Source organism: Canis lupus, chromosome 12 (genome assembly GCF_003254725.2).
Source record: "Canis lupus dingo isolate Sandy chromosome 12, ASM325472v2, whole genome shotgun sequence".
NCBI lineage: Eukaryota > Metazoa > Chordata > Mammalia > Carnivora > Canidae > Canis > Canis lupus.
Window position 1 is genome coordinate 14,125,691 of NC_064254.1, and position 15,760 is coordinate 14,141,450.

Sequence of the window (15,760 nt, forward strand, 5' to 3'; positions counted from 1 at the left end):
TGACAGCTCTGGGGATAGTGCTCATTTGTAGGAATAATCTCTGATGTGTCAGGAAGTAATCAACCATGTCACTTTGTGTGTCTTGATTTCCCAATTGAAATAAAGGATCCTGAAAGCTGGAGGCCAGAGTAGAGGCTTAGCTTCACTTTTGTTGGTGGAAATATTGCTATTTGGTTTCATCCCTCCCTATTCCGTGCTTCTCTGAGTCTTCCTGTTTAGCAAGAGACTCCATTCTCTACTGCTCTGAACAAAAACCTTAGAATCACCCTGACTCTTCTCTTATGGTCACCCTCGATGTCCAGTCTGTCAGGAAATCCCTATTGCCTCTACCTTTAAAAATAGACCTGCAACAGGGATGCCTGGGTGGCTCAGTGGTTGAGTGTCTGCTTTTGGCTCAGGATGTGATCCCCCTGCTTTTTAAAAAAAAAAAAAAATCTTTTTTTTTAAGATTTTATTTATTTATTCATGAGAGAGAGAGAGAGAGATGCAGAGACACAGGCAGAGGGAGAAGCAGGCTCCTTCAGGGATCCTGATGTGGGACTCAATCCCGGGTCTCCAGGATCACGCCCTGGGCCAAAGGCCGGCGCTAAACTGCTGAGCCACCCAGGGATCCCCTCATGAATACAAAAACCTTAAGGAAAAAAAAAGACGTGCAACAAGACCACCTCTTGTAACCTCCACTGCTCCTGTGCACGTCCCCTTGCCTCCTGCCTGGGTCATTGTACCAGTAGCCTCCCCAGCCTTCCTGCTTCCACCTTTGCCTTCTGTGGTCTGTTCCCATCCAGCAGCAGTTTAGAAAGAAGTTCACTCTTCTACTCAGAGACCCCTAGTGGTTTTGGTGGCTGGTAGACTACTGGTCCCCAATATGCCCATAGCCTGTTGCCTAGAAGCCTATAAATGTGTTGCCACAGGTGGACAAAAGGGACTTTACAGATGTGAGGATGGGTATGGGCCTTGATATGGGGAAGTGCCTTGGATTCTGTGGGTATCCTGTGTGAAGAGCCTGACCCCCTGCTGCTGACTATGAAGGTGGAGAAAATGGATCATGAATCTGAGGATGAGGCCAGCCTCTGGAAGCTACCAGAGGTGAGCAAGGAGAGGGATTCTCCCCTGCAGCCTCCAGAAAGGATCCCAGCCCCGCTGACACCTCGAAGTCAGCCCAGTGAGAACCATGTCAGGCTTCTGGTGTCCAGACCTACAAGTTCATAAGTTGTTATTTTAAGCCACAAAGTTTGTTTGCAGCAATTTGTTACAGCAGCAATGGAAACTAATAGAGTTTCTCATCCTACTTAGGTTAAACCCAAAGGTCTGACCCTGGCGTGCAAGGCCTGTGTGCTCTGATGCTGTCATTTCTGACTTAATCTCCTTCCACACATTCCTGCTGTCCACCTGGCTCCAGCCACATGGCCTCTTTGTTCTTTCTCTCTGGACACGGAAGGGACTGTTGCCTTAGACCTCCATGCATGCTGGTTCCTCACTCTGGAGTGCTCTTCTTGATGACCACAGGGCCTTCTCTCTCACTGTTCCCATTCTACTCAAACTCAAACATCCCATCACCCAAGGCAGCACCCTTATTGAACACACCGCCCCCTGCTGACTGTTTCTTTCCATCCTCTCTTTCACCAGGCTTTGCTCCTCACCCAGCTTGCTACTGACACGCACCCAGAGACATGTACACACTGACATGTACACATTGATATGTTATGTGTTTGTTGTGGTTTTTTTTTTTTATTGCCTGTCATTATCCACTAGAAATTAAACTCCAAAAAGGCAGGGATTTTCACCTTCACTCAGTAAGTATAATTGAATGAATGAAGGAAAAGTGGGCCACCAGGTATAAATTGTCATATGTTATAAAGAAAGCCCTTGTTATAATGTACTGCACATGAAATTAGCCCTTCAACAATAAATTCCCCAGCTAGGTGAGTCATTTTAGAAAAGTTTAATGTTTTTCTTTAGATTATGATGAAACTAGATGTTTGCAGCCAAAGCCCAGAGATAGAATAATATCACATCTGTCCCTACAAACTTGGATGGTAACTTCTGCCTATAACACAGGACATGGGGTTCAAACACAGCGGCCTCCACTGGAGCAAAGCACGTTCCCCTCTGGGCCTTCATTTCCTCCAATGTTAAGGGGGTTCTAGATGATGATTTCTTGGGCCTCTTCCAGAATCTTGTTCTCTGCCCACCATTTCTGTAACTGTTTGGCTTGCTTGTGGTGGTTAACTGCAGGGGGGTTGAAGCACCATTTCTCTGAGTGTCTTTGAAAGACAAATGCTCCTTTGTGCTCTGTCCATGGAAGCACTCCAGATTTCCAGAGCACAGGTGAGGTGTGGGTGTGTGTCAGCCAAGGTCATCAGTAGGAAGGGGAGGTAGGGAGGGAACAAATATGGCAAGGTGGCTGGGGGATGGGGTGAGGAGCAGGGAAGAGAACCAGATCATGGCACAAAAAAGGTTCTTAAACTTTCAGAGAGAAAACTTCTTGAATTTGATGGAAGGATGTGACTAGTGAGCATAATGAAGGAGGCAGGTGGTCTGAATTAGGAAACTGGTTGGGAGCTTGGATTTTAAGTGGACTTTTTTTAGACAAGAGTTTGGCAACATGTAGTAAAGTTGAAGATAAACATAAACCATTACCCAGAAATTCCACTCTGCTAGCGACTGAGCTGTGCCTCTTCCCTCATTCATATGTTGGCATCCTAACCCTCAAAGTGATGGTGTTCAGAGATGGAGCCTTTAGGTTTAGATGAGGTCATGAGGGTGTAACCTTCATGATGGGCTTAGTACCCTTTTAAGAGAGCTTCTCTCTCTCTGCTGTGTGAAGACGCAGTGACAAGATAGCTATCTACAGGCCAGGGGGAGACCTCTCACTAGCTACTGATCATGCTGCTGCCACCTTGATTTGGGAATTTTGGTTTCTAGAACTGAGAAATAAATATCTGTTGTTCAAGCCATCCAGCCTTAGTAGTATGTTCTTATGGCAGCCCAAGCTGACTCAGACACTCTTCTAGTATTTACATTCTAAAGAAACTCTTGCACATGTACACCAAGAGATAAGCACATTTACAGCAGTGTTGTTATAGCAACAAATAGGAACAAGCTATGTATTCATCAATAGTAGAAGAAATAAATAAATGGTAATATATTCATACAGTGGAATACTATACGGCAGTGAAAATGAATGTGTTCCTTTAATAATATCTATGTGGATGATCCTCAGAAGTTACAGCATATTTGTAGTATGAACCCATTTGAGTAAAGTTCAGAATTACGTATAACTCAATAATCTATCGTTATAGATCTATACCTCTGTGTGTGTGTGTGTGTGTGTGTGTGTGTGTATGTGTGTATGGTGAAACTATTGAGAAAAAGAGCAAGGTGGAAAAAAAATGCCCATAAAATTCAGAAGAATGGCTACCCTAGAGAAGAGGGTAGAGGGAAAGAACTAGGTGGGCACATAGGCAAATTTGAAAGCATCTAGAATTACCAATTAAGACTATGTGGTGGGGACATGGGTTTTGTTTTATTATTCTTTCTACTTTCTACATAATGTTATGTATACTATATATATATTTCATCATTAGGAAAACAACTTAGACCATAAAAGGAAACATAATAAAAGCAGAAGTGATAAAGGCAGGCCAACCCGGGCTCCACTCTTGGGGTCTGAGCAAGACACTTCCCTCTGCAACTAATGACATTTCCTCATGGGCACCTAAGGGAAAGCCAGGGGTGAAGCAGGAGAGCCTGCGCATAGTAGGTATCCAGCATTGGGGAGTAATGATGAGGGAGTGAGAAGAACTGTTTGAAGTGCTCTAATTCTTCTGGAGATGATGATAGGCACGGTGAACATTGTCAACAGTAATAATTCACCTGCACGTGAAGCATTGCCATTTGCAGACACTCCCTGCCTTGGAGTTGACAGCTCTCTGAGGCAAGTGAGAGCAGATAAGTCTGTAGAGAATGAGCAAGCTGGAGGGGATTGAGTCCCACCATCCCAGTGGGGGAAGTTCAACACATCGCCCTTGAGATGCAGCTGACCACAGTGAGGACAGCTGTGGAGGATCAGCACAACTCACCGAACAAGATCTATTTGGTGGACACACAGGGAGGCCTGCACCCCACCGTTGGGACTTATATATTTTCTCTTGTGTAAATGTTTATAGAAACTGGCCATCTGTTAGGCAACAAAGAAAGGCTACCAAGTTTTTAAAAATCAGAAACATATAGAATCTGCTTTCTGACTACCGGTGCAATTAAGATAGAAGTTGGGACACCTGGGTGGCTCAGTGGTTGAGCGTCTGCCTTTGGCTCAGGGCATGACCTCGGAGTCCTGGGATCGAGTCCCGCATTGGGCTCCCTGCAGGAGCCTGCCTATGTCTCTGCCTCTCTCTGTGTCTCTCATGTAAAATCCTTTTTTTTTTTTTTTAAGAAGTTAATGGCAAAAAGGTAGCATACACATATTTAGAAAATCAAACATACTTCTACATAATTTGGGGGTCAAGATACAATGATGCAAACTCTGGCCCGTCCTTGGAGAAGGCTGGCTGTGTACTCCATGCCTTGATCCGGGGCATGCAGATGACTACGACACAGTCCTTGCCCATAAAGAGCTCACAGTGGAAAAGGTGGAAAGAATATTATTATATTTATTATATTTTAATATAGGAGAGTGTATTGTATTCATTATATGCCTACACAATCATGGGTCCATGGGATGAATGTGTTGGTGGAGGTGTCAATAAAGAAGCCTCAGGATGAAGAGAAAGGCGGGACAGAGCGTCTACAGAGGGAGTTGAGTGGGGGATGTGGAAACCCAGCACAATGGAGACAAATCTCAGGTGGATCTCAAAAGGCTGAGGTAGAGCTCCTAGTGAGGAAAGGTGGAGGAAAGGCTTGGGAACAGCATGGGGAAGGCAGGTGTGAAAGAGCCTGGTTCACTTGGGAAACTCTCAGGGTGTGGATGAGGGAGGTAAAGGACTGTCATCCCTGTGCAGGAGCTGAAACGTGAGCGGCCTTGAATTCTGAGTTTGAGTTGTGCTCCACAGCAGAAGGGCAGTTAACAAAGGCTTTTAGGCAGGGAAGCGACAAGGACTGATGTGGGGTTTTTTTTTAAGCCGTTGCTGGCAGAAGAGAAGATGAATGGGGCGGGGGGCGAAACCAGTGCAGGGCAGCTGGGAGGGGCTGCTGCAAGGGGGGCGGTGATGAAAGCATGATAAATGGATTCTGAGATGCTGGAGACTGATACTCAGTGTGTTATTCCTCTCAGGAATTTTTATATGTTGACGGGGGACACTGTCCTAACCCAAAGGAATGAAACTCTAAAGATGGCAATTCCTTGGTTGTGATAAGCCAGTGTGAGAGAGGTTTTTGGGTGAGGGGTCCAACGAGGCCCTGAGGAGTCCTTTAAGTAGGGACCACATGTTGTGGGGTGGGGTCAGTACAGTGTCTTTATGCGGTTCCTGTTTGTGGGCATCATGAATCTTTGTCCATGCTGCATTGTGTTATAAAAATAGTTATTGCTGAGACTGTATGAAAACATGTAATTCAACTGGATTTGAAAAAAAAAAGAAAAAGAAAAAGCTCTTTCTTCACCTGGATCATCCAAGACTCAGGCTAAACCTTTGCCAACTGATCTTGAGAGTGTGTACTTCTGCTGGCCAATCAGCCCACTGACACAATGGGTAGAAGTCTGGGCCTGGACCAGTCCAGAGGCAGAACGCTCTTCCACTGAATCAGTCCTGTCACAGAAACTGCTGTAGGGGTGTCATCTCTGGAACCACAGAACCAGAGGCACATGTTGGAGCAAGAACTCTGGGGAGGGGAGCCTCAGACTCAGGGAAACCCCTGTGTCATCTTCAGGTCTCAGACCAGGACTCTTTCCAAAATGGTATCTCCAACCCTGAGCAATCCTTTGCCATTCTGATCACCATTAGGGTGGACAGTGATGTTTTGTACCCACCATGATGGAGCTACTGAGAAGTCTGGTCCTTTCCCAAAGGTGAGGCAGTCTACCCCTACTCCAGGGCTGTCTTGGGTTCTTTCTGTGGTACCAGGGCCAGCAAGTTCTCTGGGCCACCACACTCTCACCTGGCTGCCTTGTTGTCTACACATGGGCATTATTAAGCAGCTGGCTCAGGTCATGGGTAGTGGGAGGGAGCATCCATAGCTCAAGGCTATGACCTACCTGAGCTACCCCACATTCCCACACTTAGCCTTGTGATCATGGTGTCTTATACACACCTGGCACAGTTTTTCCAAGCTCCTTCCCAGACTGGCCTGGGGCATCTCTTCCTCATTCTCACATGCTTCTCTCAAGACACAGATGTGGAGAGGACAGGTGCACCTAGAGTCAACACAGCTCCGAGGAGATGGAAGCTCAGATTTCCCTGGGGAAATTTCATCTGAGCTCTGGTGCCAGCATCACCAGCCCAACCAGTGTGTAGTCATTGCCAGGACCAGAATGAACTGGCAGCTCAGGTGGTGATCTGCAAGCAATCTAGTTCGTGTGTGTGTGTGTGTGTGTGTGTGTGTGTGTGTTTGTGTGTTTACAGCTGCCTTGGCACCTGGTTCTCCAGAAGGCTAGAATTTGGTATGAGGGATGCAGAAGCCACTTAGAATCTTCTGTGCACTTGGCTCACATGGGAGGGGAGATGAATGGTGGGTGGAAGATGGGTCCCAAAATTTATAGCATGTACTCTGGAAGCAAAAGATGGCAACATTATTTTCTTCCCTAATGTTTGAGAGGTTGTTTTAGCTTCGCTAATGACTTGAGAACTTCCATGATGATTCCAGAATTTTCTGGAATACTGGAATGCATGTGTAGACAACAAGGCAGCCAAGTGAGACTGTGGATGGCCCAGGGAAATTCTGTCCCTGCTATCACAGAAAGAACCCAATACTGGCCATTTGGACCTGGCATTTAGCCTCTATTGTGAAGGGGCTGACAGAAAGCATTCAGCTTCTAAAACCCGCTGCTGTCTGCCACCAACGCCCCATTCCTGAAGCACCTCCTCCTGTCCAAGGGTGCATTGGGCAGAATGTGTGAGGAACACAAACCCTGTGGCACTATGTGGTCCTCAGTTCCATTCAGGCTTGGGGGAGTGAGAGGGTCTCTTTTACTTCTGGTTTTCTCCTAGTAAGACAGAATCTTGGAGCCATAGGAACTCTGAAGAGACCCTCGAGCCCCAGGTTTTCAACCTTAAATACCCTTGCCTTCTACTGATAAGCATGAGTTTTATGCTTAGCTGACCCCTCCTATGGACTGGTCTGGACCTTTTCTATTTGCATCCCTACTAGCCAAGGTTTTGTTGAGCTTTGTATTTTGTGGTGTGTATGATGAAAATAATTTTGAAAAATAAATTTCTGAACACAAATTTAAATTACACCAACAGATATGTTTGTATTAAAGTTCACAGGCAAGGACTGAGGGGTTTGTACTTGACCCTGAGGGTGGTGAAGAATCGCTTATGTAGCTCAGAATAATGGCCAGGCTCTGGGTCTGGTGATATATACATACTTTGCCACTTAATCCTCTCATCAACCCTGTCAAGGTAGATTTTGACAGTCCCATTTTGCAGATAAGGAAACTGATACTTGGGAAGGTTAATGACTTGTTCTAGGTGCCACTACTCAGAAAAGAAGAGGGAGGATTAGAATTGGGCTTCAAAACCCCATATTTCCCAAGACACCAAGTGGCCTAGGGGCTGACACAGCCCACTGCGTAAACTCCAAGGCTCTGTCTCACCATTCCCTGCTGGGGTAATATACAAGTGTACAGTATTTTTTAAAGATTTATTTATTCATGAGAAACAAAGAGAAGAAGGCAGAGACATAGGTAGAGGGAGAAGCAGGCTCCCCATAGGGAGCCCGATGTGGGACTCGATCCCAGGCCCCTGGGATCACGATCCTGAGCCAAAGGCAGACATTCAACCACTGAGCCACCCAAGCGTCCCATTAGTATTGTTAACTCCAGTCATCACGCTGTACATTCCATCCTCAGGACTTCTTTACTCTCTAACTGGAAGTTTGTACCTCTTGGCCACCTTCACCCATTGTGTGCACCCCTCACTCCCTGCCTCTAGCAACCACCAATGTGTTCTCTATATCTATGGGCTTTTAAAATTATTTTTAAAATATACATGTAAGTGAGATAATATAGTATTTGTCTTTCCCTCTCCGTTATGTCTTTTAGCATAATGTCCTCGAGGTCCACCCATGCTGTTGCAAATGGCAAGATTTCTGTCTTGTTTATGGATGCATAATATTCCATTATCTCTATCTCTATATATAGATATATGTATCTTGCATTTTCTTTATCCATTCATCCACTTATGGACACTTGGGTAATTAGGTTACTTCCATAGCTTGGCTGTTATAGATAATGCACAATATCTTTACATTATATATAGATAATATCTTTTTGAGTTTGTGTTTTCATTTCCTTCAAATAAGTACTCAAAAGTGGAATTGTTAGATCACATGTTAGTTCTATTTTCCAATTTTTAAGGAAAGATACAGATGCAATGAAATGCCGGGACACCTGCACCCCGATGTTTATAGTAGCAATGTCCACAATAGCCAAACTATGGAAGGAGCCTCGGTGTCCATGGAAAGATGAGTGGATAAAGAAGATGTGGTTTATGTATACAATGGAATATTACTCAGCCATTAGAAACGACAAATACCCACCATTTGCTTCAACGTGGATGGAACTGGAGGGTATTATGCTGAATGAAATAAGTCAATTGGAGAAGGACAAACATATGTTCTCATTCATTGGGGGAATATAAATAATAGTGAAAGGGAATATAAGGGAAGGGAGAAGAAATGTGTGGGAAATATCAGAAAGGGAGACAGAACATAAAGACTCCCAACTCTGGGAAACGAACTAGGGGTGGTGAAAGGGGAGGAGGGCGGGGGGTGGGGGTGAATGGGTGACGGGCACTGAGGGGGGCACTTGACGGGATGAGCACTGGGTGTTATTCTGTATGTTGGTAAATTGAACACCAATAAAAAATAAATTTATTATAAAAAAAAAAGGAAACTCCATAGTGGCTGCACCAATTTACATGCCCATCAACAGTGCATCAGGGTTCTCTGTGGGCCATGTCTCTCTACACTTAGGTGGGCCTGTCCAAATCCTACCTGCCCACTAGACTGAGCTCATGTGGCACCTCTACCATGAAACCTTCTGCACCACATCTGCTCTTCTTATAGGTGCTGGCTCTATCGCATTTGTTCTCTGTTCCCACATGGTCTTTACTATCCATGGTGACTAGGCCTAAGATCCCACCCTGGCTTGTGCCAGGCAACTTCCAACTTAGAGGCCCATTCTCCAGCCTTCTCCCACTCCTTTGGAAGCAGCCAGCGGCAGGGCTTGGAGGGCAAGTTGAAGAAAGCAAGGGCACTTGGGGAAGAAGATAACAATGCACTGGAGTGGAACAGGATTTGACCAAGAAGTGGTATGTGCATGTATGTGTGTGTGTGGGGGGGGGTGGGCACCAGTCTTAATCTCCAGAAGCACAGCGGAGGGTGGACATCCCAGGCAGAGACAGGATCGTTGTGGGAGTGTTGCTGAGTGGGAGTGGAGGTGATGGTAAAAGGTGAGTCAGTGGTGGAAGACTGGAGGGGTGTACTCAGCATCATTCCTGCTGAGGGTTGGGGGAGCAGGCCATGTGCAGAGAGGGAAGCTGTCTGGACAAAAGCATGGTGATGATGCTCTCTTCCTAGTGGCCTGGACCTGGAGGTCCCACAGATCTGGCTTGTCCTCTTAGAAGCCTGAGGGGCCTCCTATCCTAGAGAAGGCCAGAGGATCAAGGAAATAGTCTGGAAAGTAGGATTTCTAATAACTTACTTTTCCCTCAGTTGCCATGCCCACTCATCTGGCCATCATATTACGTCCTGCCCACCAGATATGGGTTGTCTAGGAGGCACATGTGCCTGGTAATGGGGCAGGGGACACAGTGGCTAATAATACCCAGTGATCCCCTTTCTCAAGAAACTCACTACATACCTGTGTGATGTCAGGATATTAGTGATTCTGAACCATAGCTTGTTTATTTATCTGTAAAATCAGGAAATTCACATCCACCCTGAGACATCTGGAAGATGCCTACCTCCCAATGGGCACCTGAGACAAAGCGAGATTACCATGCTTACTGGCATTGAAATGGCCCGGGGGCCTCAGAAGTGTCACAAAACAGTTTCTTAATGAGGGGCATTGTGAACAGAAAACTTGGGAACATCAGGTGGTAGGAGGCAGTATCAAAGTGCAGATAACAGTGAAAGAGAATGCAGAGAGGAAGAGAACACAATGGAGAATTAACCTTTTAAAAGTCTGTGTGTATGTTCATTTATTGATGGTACACACCGCCTTTTCCAGAAAGCATGTAAGAGAACTAAAATGCCCAAGAGACAAAGCACAGATGGGAATGGAGGAAAAGGCATGGGTTGAAGGTCCACGGATCCAAATCCTCTGTCTTTTACAAGGACAGTGATTGTAGGTGAATTAGATAACTGGCTTCAGCCTCTGTTTCCCAACTATCACATCGGGGTTATCAAAGATTAGACACCAGGTACACCAGGTACATAGTGTGCCCATCAGGGCAGTTTCCTGGAACACAGTAGACCTTGAGTGACTGCAATCTATTATTATTGTTATTTTACCAAGGAGGAGGAGAGAGAAGTATCCTTACCATCCTCACCCTCGTCCTCACCACCCCCATCACTACCACCCTCATCATCACCATCGTCGCTAATATTTACTTAGTGCTCACAATAGCATAAGGCACAGTCCTAAGTTCTGTGTATGTATTACCTTATTTAATCCCTACAACTCCCTAAAAGTGGAAACATGAGAAAGAGATGCACAGAGAGCCTAGGTGATCTGTCCATGGTCACACACCTACCCCGGACATGGCATCAGTTGAAGAAAGTGGTGGTCCCTGCCAGCGTCAGGCTGTGCCCGCAAGCTGAGCATAAGGTCACTCTACCCATGCCCCAGGATGTAACCTGATGACAAGACCAGGAACTTTCTAGCTGCCTGTGACTGATGGAATTTGTGTGAGAGAATTTTAACCTGCACAGCAATATTCGAGCGGGAGGCATTAAGAGCAGAGGAGGATGGTGTGGAAAAAAATACCCATGAGCCAAGTACCCCAGACATCAGAAGATTTTCCAACTCCCCTACATAAAACTAGCCCTTCCTCTCCTTGCTTGCTGAACGACGGGAACAGAGGAACCCCACTGATTTCTAATTCACTCCTTGTAGCCCATCATTCAATGTCCTCAGGTGGGCCAGTCATCTTGTCCCAACAACCACAGATGAGATGCAGCAACCTTACCTCCCGTTGGCACTTGCACCATTAGAAATAAACACACAGAGGAAATCTCTGGTTAAAATGCATGCAATGTTCCTTTAAAATACACAGGAGCTTTCTAAGACAGCCATTTCACTTGGCAGTTGGGCGCTCAAAGCTCCAAATTAAACAAGAGTGTTAGTGAATTGAGCGAATTCATCTGCTTCTCCCAATGTAAATGTATACTCCGGTGTGGCCCTCGGTGTCTGCGTGCAGCCAGGCCGTGTTTCCATGGTGAGAGGCGAGCCTGGACAGTTAGGATTTGATCCCTTCTTCCCACTTAGCCTCTGGTGCTCGGCAGATCCTATTCTTCCTTGTTCAGAGGTGGAAATTCTCTGTATGGGGTGAGCTCACAGCCTGGGGTTCTGGTCCCAGCTGAGGAAACAAAGTACCTCTTGTGATGTCCTTCTCCTTTGAGGTTTCAGGCCATGACAACGGAAGGAAGGAAGGAGGGGAGAAAGAAGGTAGGAAGGGAGGGAGGGAAGAAGAACGGGGTTACAATGCTCTTCAAACCAAGCACAGGACTGTCCGTTAGACAGATGCCATCTATCTAGTGGGGAGATTTAAAAGTGAAACTTCCAGTACATTGAGCAAAATGTTGCAGAGAATCGTTAAACCTTTCTTACCTTTCTTACCTTATTACGTCTCTGTTTTGCAACTGAGGAACCCAGGGCCCAGAGAGGTTAAAGCATTTCCTGGATTGGCACAGGTTGCAGAGGCAGATCTGGGCTCTACCCCTAGGGAGTCTGGCTCCAGAGTTTATGCTCAAAATTGCTAGATTTCCTCTCTGTGGCTTCCCTGTCTGGAGACGGCACAGTCAGGGTTTCAGCTTGGAGGCGTCTACTCTAAGAACTGACTCTTCCATGGAATAAGACAAGTTACTTCGTGTTTCTGGTCTCAGCTTGCTCCTCTGTAAAATGGGTGCCGTTATCCATGTGACAGATCCTGTTGGGCTGTAATGAGGAACAGATGATACAGAAAATGCATGTGTCAGAAGTGTAGCTACAAGGGGGCAGTTAAAAAGCAAACATGTTTATGCTGCTTTTAGATTTACATTGTGTTTTACTCATGCTACCTAAACTTCACGCCAACTCTTTGATCCAAGTCTTATCCATCCCAACCCAAATATAAGGAATTAGGTACTAAAAGAGAAGAAGTGACTTTCTTATAGTCCAGAACTTAAACCGAGGTTTTCTCACTTTTATGTTGAGGGTTCACAGGATTGTTGGCAGGGAGGGGCATAGACAATGTCATGTTCTTTGTTCTTTGCTTTATTTTATTTTATTTTATTCTATTCTATTTTATTTTATTTTAGTCTGATCGGGTACTGTAGTGACTTGAACATGGAAAGGATTAAGTTAGCTTGTTCTTCACTGAATGAATCATGACTGGATGGAGCAGAGAGGCTTGGTTAACCAGAGTCTTGGGGAAATGCAAGCTTCTTTATTTATGATTGAATTTCTGCTGAATCTAGAATCATCCTGGAACAAAGTACTGAGAATATATCTGAAACATTCCAGTTGACAGCCTTTCTCTCAGGAAGAGAAGTGTAATACACGTAAGTGAAACTTCACTGGTTGCCCAGGGATCTTGCAACGTCTCCTAGTCATGCGGTTATGGAACTTTTCAAACTAGAAAGAATCTCAGAAAGCATCTGATATGACCTTCTGCTCTGTGGGAGGATTCCCCCTTCACTGGGAACCTCGGCCAGCAGTGGAAGAGCCAAACCAACCTATCCCTATCACATTTCAGAGTTGAAATCGGATTTGGACTCAAGAATCAAACCATTTACAAGAAATGTAACACTGAGCAAATTCTTTAAGTACCCTATGCCTCAGTTTACTGATTTTTTTAAAGATTTATTTATTTATTCATGAGAGAGAGAGAGAGAGAGAGAGAGAGAGAAGCAGAGACACAGGAGGAGGGAGAAGCAGGCTCCACGCTGGGAGCCGGATCCTGGGACTCCAGGATTGTGTCCTGGGCCAAAGGCAGGAGCTAAACCGCTGAGCCACCCAGGGATCCCAATTTACTGATTTGTAAAAGCACACTTTAACATCTTGCTTTTCTCACTTAACTACACACCTGTAAGATTGTTTCATATCAGTACATTCAAAGCTGTCTAATTCTTTAATGCACACACACAGACACATGCAAACACACTAAATTATTTAATTAGCCCACTATCAACATAGTTTATTTCCTATTTTTTGCTGTTGTAAATATTCTTTTAAAAAAAAGATTTATTTATTTATTCATGAGAGACAGAGAGAGAGAAGCAGAGACACAGGCAGAGGGAGAAGCAGGCTCCATGCAGGGAGCCCGACACGGGACTCAATCCCGGGTCTCCAGGATCAGGCCCTGGGCTGAAGGCTGTGCCAAACCGCTGAGCCACCCGGGCTGCCCAGTTGTAAATATTCTTATAATAAAGATTCTTGATCAGATAAAACAAAAAAGTAGCACCTACTTCATAGGTTGTTGTGGCAAATCAATTCATAGCAAGCAGTCAGAAGAGTACCTGACCCTTAAGAAGAACTCCATAAAGACTATTATTATTTTAATTTTTGTTGATTGGATAATTGGAATCTCTGGAAGAGGAATTATTGGAATAACAAGAAGAGGAAACAAACTGAGAAAACATGCAGCCTATCAGGGGAATGAATTAGTTATTACCGAACTGACCAACAAGCAACAGCATACACGAGGTAGAAGTTGATTTACAAGTCACTCTTAGGAAATTCAGAGGTAGTCAGTTCAGGGCTACCATGGCCTCCGTGGTATCAGGAGTTCAGACCTCTTTAATCTGAATCCTCCACTATGGATGACCTCTGTAGGTTATCCCATGGTCCCCATTTGCTGCTCCAGCTCTAGCCATTAGAGCCACATTCCAGGCAGTGAGAAGGAAAAGACTGGGAAGAGGAGTGAGGACAAAGGTACAACTTTGTTTTTAGAATTACCTGCAGCAAGCTACACACACCACTTTATCCACTTTGGCCAGGACTGAGTAACATGGTCACCCAACTGCAAGGAAGGCCAGGAAATGTAGTTTTTAATCTGGCAGCCAGGTGCTTCACAAAACATTACGAATCTAAATACCATGGAAGATGGAGAGAATAGGTATTGGAGAACATCCATAATCATTACCACAGAGAGTTTGTGGAATTTGGGGAAAGGCAGTCCTGTAAACTTTGCTTTGGTAAGAGGGAGTCTTTTGGTCCAAGCTAAGAGTTTTCGATCCATGCCACAAGGATTTTCATTAAAACTACCTCCTTCTCCCCAAACCGACACCTATCCAAGTCATGGTATAACAGGCCACTGCAACAGGGTAGAGACTCTTCCCATCCCCATGGTGGGGGGTGTATGCTTGGTTGTTTAGCTCTTGTGTTGACTTTGAGACATGCCCAGGAAGAGTTGCAGACCATGTGTGGCTTGTGGAGCCAGCTCACATGACTTATGTTGTGCAAGATCAACTTGACTCAATATTGAGCCCAGGTCAGACCCTGAAAGTTTTAGCTTTTCTCCTAGAGAGAAAACCATCCCCGATAGGATCTCTCCAGGGTTCTTCTTCTAACCGTGTAATATAGACCTTCTGGTGACTTGGAATATCTAGTAAATCACATTGTAACTGATTGGGGCCTATCTGTATTCATTAGAGTTCCTCCTCTTATTCTGGATCTGATCTCTCCTTCTTGTTCCAATGTGATTATAATCTAAAGTAGTTCCACCTGGACACCATAGGCACAGAAAAGAAAACTTCGCTGATGAACATAGATGCAAAATCCTCAACAAAATATTAGCAAGCCGAATTCCACAATACATTGAAAGCATCTTACATCACAATCAAGTCACAATTTTAATCCAAGGATGTAAGGATTGTTCAGCATCTACAGATCAAACAATGGGATACACCACATTAACAAAATAAAGGTAACCAGGGAGGGGCCTTCTGCTTTCTGGAGAAGCTGGGCACAATTTTACAAGGAGTGTGTCTTCTGACTGAGGCCAAATTGTGCAATAGGTGGGGTTGGCTTCACTATCTTTGAGCTCCACTTCATAAGCCTCCTGCTCCCTCCCAGTCTCCCCAAACTAGGGGCTCTGGCTACTTCAAACTCTGCCCACCTTGGTTCCTGTTGTTTCTCTTTCTCTGAAAAGATTCTTAAGTACTTCATTACTAACTTCTCTAAAACTGCTTAGCATTTTTAGGGGACTGGACGAGTGATAGATGAATGCATCCCTACTAAACATGTTGGATGACTAACCAAGCTTGGAGCAACAACATAATTTTGAGGTAGGGCAAGTGTTAGGAAGTTTTTTGAAATTATTAATGTTTGTATCAAGAGTTTGGCAATTAACTCCCCCAAATTTATACAGAGAGAGAATTGTGGAGGTGGGATTAAGAC

The 15,760-nt window shown here is 45.0% G+C and overlaps 1 long non-coding RNA gene across 5 annotated transcripts in view; it reads right to left on the minus strand.

Annotated features, from left to right (window-relative positions):
* Nucleotides 1-11,395: 11,395 nt before the first annotated feature.
* LOC112641676 (uncharacterized) overlaps nucleotides 11,396-15,760 on the minus strand; it is a 30,317-nt gene continuing 25,952 nt past the window's right edge. For 2 of the 5 annotated variants that reach the window (XR_007401144.1, XR_003124760.3), the window contains 2 exons: nucleotides 11,999-12,316; nucleotides 11,396-11,774 (listed from right to left, as the gene is read on the minus strand). This is a non-coding gene — a long non-coding RNA (uncharacterized LOC112641676). Of the gene's footprint in view, nucleotides 11,775-11,989; nucleotides 12,317-15,760 lie in introns of all 5 variants that reach the window. The other 3 variants (XR_003124759.3, XR_003124763.3, XR_003124762.3) reach the window with 3 other exon arrangements.